This window comes from Hordeum vulgare, chromosome 2H (assembly GCF_904849725.1).
Source record: "Hordeum vulgare subsp. vulgare chromosome 2H, MorexV3_pseudomolecules_assembly, whole genome shotgun sequence".
Classification (NCBI taxonomy): Eukaryota; Viridiplantae; Streptophyta; class Magnoliopsida; order Poales; family Poaceae; genus Hordeum; species Hordeum vulgare.
In genome coordinates this window covers 130224383-130230180 of record NC_058519.1, presented here as the reverse complement: position 1 = coordinate 130230180, position 5798 = coordinate 130224383, and positions in this window count along the sequence as shown.

The following is a 5798-nucleotide window of genomic DNA, read 5'->3' as shown; positions in this document are numbered from 1 at the left end:
GGATTAATATAATCTCGTATGTCATTCCCTTTGTCCTTCGGTATGTTACTTGCGAGAGATTCGATCGTCGATATCTGTATACCTATTTCAATCTCGTTACCGGCAAGTCTTTGTACTCGTTCCGTAATACAAGATCCCATGACTTATACTTAGTCACATTGCTTGCAAGGCTTGTGTGTGATGTTGTATTACCGAGTGGGCCTCGAGATACCTCTCCGTCACACGGAGTGACAAATCCCAGTCTTGATCCATACTAACTCATAGGACACCTTCGGAGATACCTGTAGAGTAACTTTATAGTCACCCAGTTACATTGCAACGTTTGATACACACAAGGTATTCCTCCGGTGCTAGTGAGTTATATGATATCATGGTCATAGGAATAAATACTTGACACGCAGAAAACAATAGCAACAAAATGACACGATCACATGCTACGTTCATAATTTGGGTCTAGTCCATCACATGATTCTCCTAATGATGTGATCCAGTTATCAAGTGACAACACTTGCATATAGTCAGAAAACCTTGACTATCCTTGATCAACGGGCTAGCCAACTAGAGGCTTGCTATGGACATTGTTTTGTCTATGTATCCACACATGTATCTATGTTTTCATTCAATACAATTATAGCATGGATAATAAACGATTATCTTGAAACAGGAAATATAATAATAACAATTTTATCATTGCCTCTAGGGCATATTTCCAACAGTCTCCCACTTGCTCTAGAGTCAATAATCTAGTCCTCACATCGCCATGCGATTTACATTGCAAATATTCACGTCCTCTCCTTCGACATAGTCGTGGATGAGGTTGAAGCATCGTTTGATGTGCGTCGTCTTCTTGTGAAACCTTGGTTCCTTTGCTAAATCAATGGCACCAGTGTTGTCACAGAACAGAGTTACTGTATTTAGTGCACTTGGCACAACTCCAAGATCCGTCATGAACTGCTTCATCCAAACACCCTCCTTTGCTGCCTCCGAGGCAGCCATGTACTCCGCTTCACATGTAGAATCTACTACAACACTTTACTTGGAACTGCACCAGCTTATAACACCCAGATTAAGAAAAAAATATGTATCCGGTTTGCGACTTAGAGTCATCCAAATCGGTGTCAAAGCTTGCGTCGACGTAACCCTTTACGACGAGCTCTTCGTCACCTCCATAAACGAGAAACATTTCCTTAGTCCTTTTCAGGTACTTCAGAATATTCTTGACCGCCGTCCAGTAATCCACTCCTGGATTACTCTGAAACCTGCCTGCCATACTTATGGCCAAGCTGACGTCTTGTCTAGTGCACAACATTGCATACATGATAGAACCTATGGCTGAAGCATAGGGGACGGAACTCATTTGTTCTCTATCTTCCGAAGTTGCTAGGCACTGAGTCTTACTCAATTTTATACCTTGTAACACTGGCAAGAACCCTTTCTTGGACTGTTCCATTTTGAACTTCTTCAAAACTTTATCAAGGTATGTGCTTTGTGAAAGTCCTGTCACTCGTCGCGATCTATCCCTATAGGTCTTAATGCCTAGAATGTAAGCAGCTTCTCTTAGGTCCTTCATAGAGAAACTTTTATTCAAGTAATCCTTTACGCTCTACAAAAACTCCATGTTGTTTCCAGTCAGTAATATGTCATCCACATATAATATTAGAAACGCCACAGAGCTCCCACTCACTTTCTTGTAAATACAAGATTCTCCAACCACTTGTATAAACCCAAATGCTTTGATCACCTCATCAAAGCACTTATTCCAACTCCGAGATGCTTGCACCAGTCCATAAATGGATCGCTGGAGCTTGCATACTTTGTTAACATTCTTTGAATCGAAAAAATCTTCGGGTTGCATCATATAGAACTCTTCCTTAAGAAGTCCGTTAAGGAACGCCATTTTGACATCCATCTACCAGATTTAATAATCGAAAAGTGCAGGTATTGCTAACATGATTCGGACGGACTTAAGCATCGCTACCGGCGAGAACATCTCATCGCAGTCAACTCATTAAACTTGTGAAAAACCCTTTTCCACAAGTCGAGCTTTATAAATGGTCACATTACCGTCCGCGTTCGTCTTCTTCTTAAAGATCCATTTGTTCTGAATAGCCTTGTGGCCTTTAGGTAATACTTCCAAAGTCCACACTTTGTTTTCATACATAGATCCTATCTCGGAATTCATGGCCTCCATGTTGGAAATATGCCCTAGAGGCAATAATAAATTAGTTATTATTATATTTCCTTGTTCATAATAATTGTTTATTATCCATGCTAGAATTGCATTGATTGGAAACTCAAATACATGTGTGGATACATAGACAACACACTGTCCCTAGTGAGCCTCTAGTTGACTAGTTCGTTGATCAAAGATGGTCAAGGTTTCCTGGCCATAGGCAAGTGTTGTCACTTGATAACGGGATCACATGATTAGGAGAATCATGTGATGGACAAGACCCAAACTATGAACGTAGCATATTGATCGTGTCGTTTTATTGCTATTGTTTTCTACGTGTCAAGTATTTGTTCCTATGACCATGAGATCATATAACTCACTGGCACCGGAGGAATACCTTGTGTGCGTCAAACGTCGCAACGTAACTGGGTGACTATAAAGGTGCTCTACAGGTATCTCCGAAGGTGTCCGTTGAGTTAGTATGGATCAAGACTAGGATTTGTCACTCCGTGTGACGGAGAAGTATCTCAGGGCCCACTCGGTAATACAACATCACACACAAGCCTTGCAAGCAATGTGACTACGTGTAAGTCACGGGATCTTGTATTATGGAAATGAGTAAAGAGACTTGCTGGTAACGAGATTGAAATAGGTATGCGGATACCGACGATCGAATCTCTGGCAAGTAACATACTGAAGGACAAAGGGAATGACATACAGAATTGTATGAATCCTTGACACTGAGGTTCAACCGATAAGTTATTCGGAGAATATGTAGGATCCAATATGGGCATCCTGGTCCTGCTATTGGATATTGACTGAGGAGTACCTCGGGGCATGTCTGCATAGTTCTCGAACCTGCAGGGCCTGCACACTTAAGGTTCGGCAATGTTTTAGTATAGTTGAGTTATATGTGTGGTTAACGAATGTTGTTCGGAGTCGTGGATGAGATCACGGACGTCACGAGGGTTTCCGGAATGGTCCGGAGACGAAGATTGATATATAGGATGACCTCATTTGGTTACCGGAAAGTTTTCGGGCATTACCGGGAATGTACCGGGAGTGACCAATGGGTTCCGGATGTTCACCGGGGGGGGGGCAGCCCACCCGGGGAAGCCCATAGGCCTTAGGAGTGCCGCACCAGACCTTAGTGGGCTAGTGGGACAGCCCAAAAGGGCCCTATGCGCAGGAGATAGAAAATCAAAGAGAAAAAAGGGTGGGAAGGAAGGGAAGGACTCCACCTTCCAATCCTAGTTGGACTAGGTTTGGAGGTGGACTCCTCCACCTCCTTGGCCGGCGGATCCTTGGGGTCTTGGACCCCAAGGCAAGCCTCCCCTCCCCTCCCCCTATATATAGTGGGGTTCTAGGGCTGATTCGATATAACTTTTGCCACGGCAGCCCGACCACAAACACCACGGTTTTTCCTCTAGATCGTATTTCTGCGGAGCTCGGGCGGAGCCCTGCAGGAGTAGATCCTTCACCACCACCGGAGCGCAGTCACGCTGCCGGAGAACTCATATAATTCTCCGTCTTGCTTGCTGGATCAAGAAGGCCGAGATCATCGTCGAGCTGTACGTGTGCTGGACGCGGAGGTGCCGTCCGTTCGGCACTAGATCGGAGCGGATCGTGGGACGGATCGCGGAACGGTTCGTGGGACGGTTCGCGGGGCGGATCGTGGGACGTGAGGACGTTCCACTACATCAACCATATTTCTTAAACGGTTCCTGCGCCGCGATCTACAAGGGTATGTAGATCCAAATTTCCTCTCATAGATGGACATCTCCATGATAGGTCTTCGTGCGTGTAGGAAAATTTTTGTTTCCCATGCGACGTTCCCCAACAGTGGCATCATGAGCTAGGTTCATGCGTAGATGTTATCTCGAGTAGAACACAAAGGGTTTTGTGGATGGTGATGTTCGATTTGCTTCCCTCCTTAGTCTTTTCTCGATTCAGCGGTATTGTTGCATTGAAGCGGCCCGGACTGACATTATTCGTACGCTTACGAAAGACTGGTTTCATCGATTGACATGCAACCTCGTTGCTTAAAGATGACTGGTGGGTGTCTGTTTCTTCAACTTTAGATGAATTGGTTTTGACCGAGGCGGTCCTTGGAGAGGTTAAATAGCAATTTGCACATCTCCGTTGTGGTTTTTGCGTAAGTAAGATGCGATCTACTAGATACCCATAGCAACCACGTAAAACATGCAACAACAATTAGAGGACGTCTAACTTGTTTTTGCAGGGTATGCTTGTGATATGATATGGCCAATTACGTGATGTGATATATTATATGTATGAGATGATCATGTTGTAATAGTTAATATCGACTTGTACGTCGATGGTACGGCAACCGACACGAGCCATAGGGTTGCCTTTAAACTAATGTTTGTGCTTGCAGATGCGTTTACTATATTGCTAGGACGTAGCTTTAGTAGTTATAGCATGAGTAGCACGACAACCCCGATGGCGACACGTTGATGGAGATCATGATGATGGAGATCATGGTGTGGCGCCGGTGACAAGAAGATCGTGCCGGTGCTTTGGTGATGGAGATCAAGAAGCACATGATGATCGCCATATCATGTCACTTATGAATTGCATGTGATGTTAATCCTTTTATGCACCTTGTTTTTCTTAGAACGACGGTAAAATTATGAGGTGATCTCTCACTAAAATTTCAAGACGAAATTGTATTCTCCCCGACTGTGCACCATTGCTACAGTTCATCGTCTCGAGACACCACGTGATGATCGGGTGTGATAGACTCAACGTTCACATACTACAGGTGCAAAACAGTTGCACACGTGGAACACTCGGGTTAAACTTGACGAGCCTAGAATGTGCAGACATGGCCTCGGAACACAAGAGACCGAAAGGTCGAGCATGAATCGTATAGTTGATATGATTAGCATAGAGATGCTTACCACTGAAACTATTCTTGACTCACGTGATGATCGGACTTGAGATAGTGGATTTGGATCATGTACCACTCAAATGACTAGAGAGATGTACTTTTTGAGTGGGAGTTACTAAGTAATATGATTAATTGAACTAATTATCACGAACATAGTCTAATGGTCTTTGCGAATTACGATGTAGCTTGCACTATAGCTCTACTGTCTTTATATGTTCCTAGAGAAAATTTAGTTGAAAGTTGATAGTAGCTACTTTGCAGGATGAGTCCGTAAAACTGAGGATTGTCCTCATTGCTACGCAGAAGGCTTATGTCCTTAATGCACCACTCGGTGTGCTGCACCTCGAGTGTCGTCTGTGGATGTTGTGAACATCTGACATACACGTATTTGATGACTACGTGATAGTTCAGTGCGCAATACTTAATGGCTTAGAAGCAAGGCGCCGAAGACGTTTTGGAAACGCCGCGAAACATAAGAGATGTTCTAAGAGATGAAATTGAGGTGTCATGCTCATGCCCTTGTTGAGAGGTATAAGACCTCCGACAAGATTATTTGCCTACAAAGTAAAGGATAAAAGCTCAAATCGTTGAGCATGTTCTCAGATTGTCTGAGTACAACAATCGCTTGAATCAAGTGGGAGTTAATCTTCCAGATGAGATAGTGATGGTTCTCCAAAGTCACTGCCACTAAGCTGCTAGAGCTTAGTGATG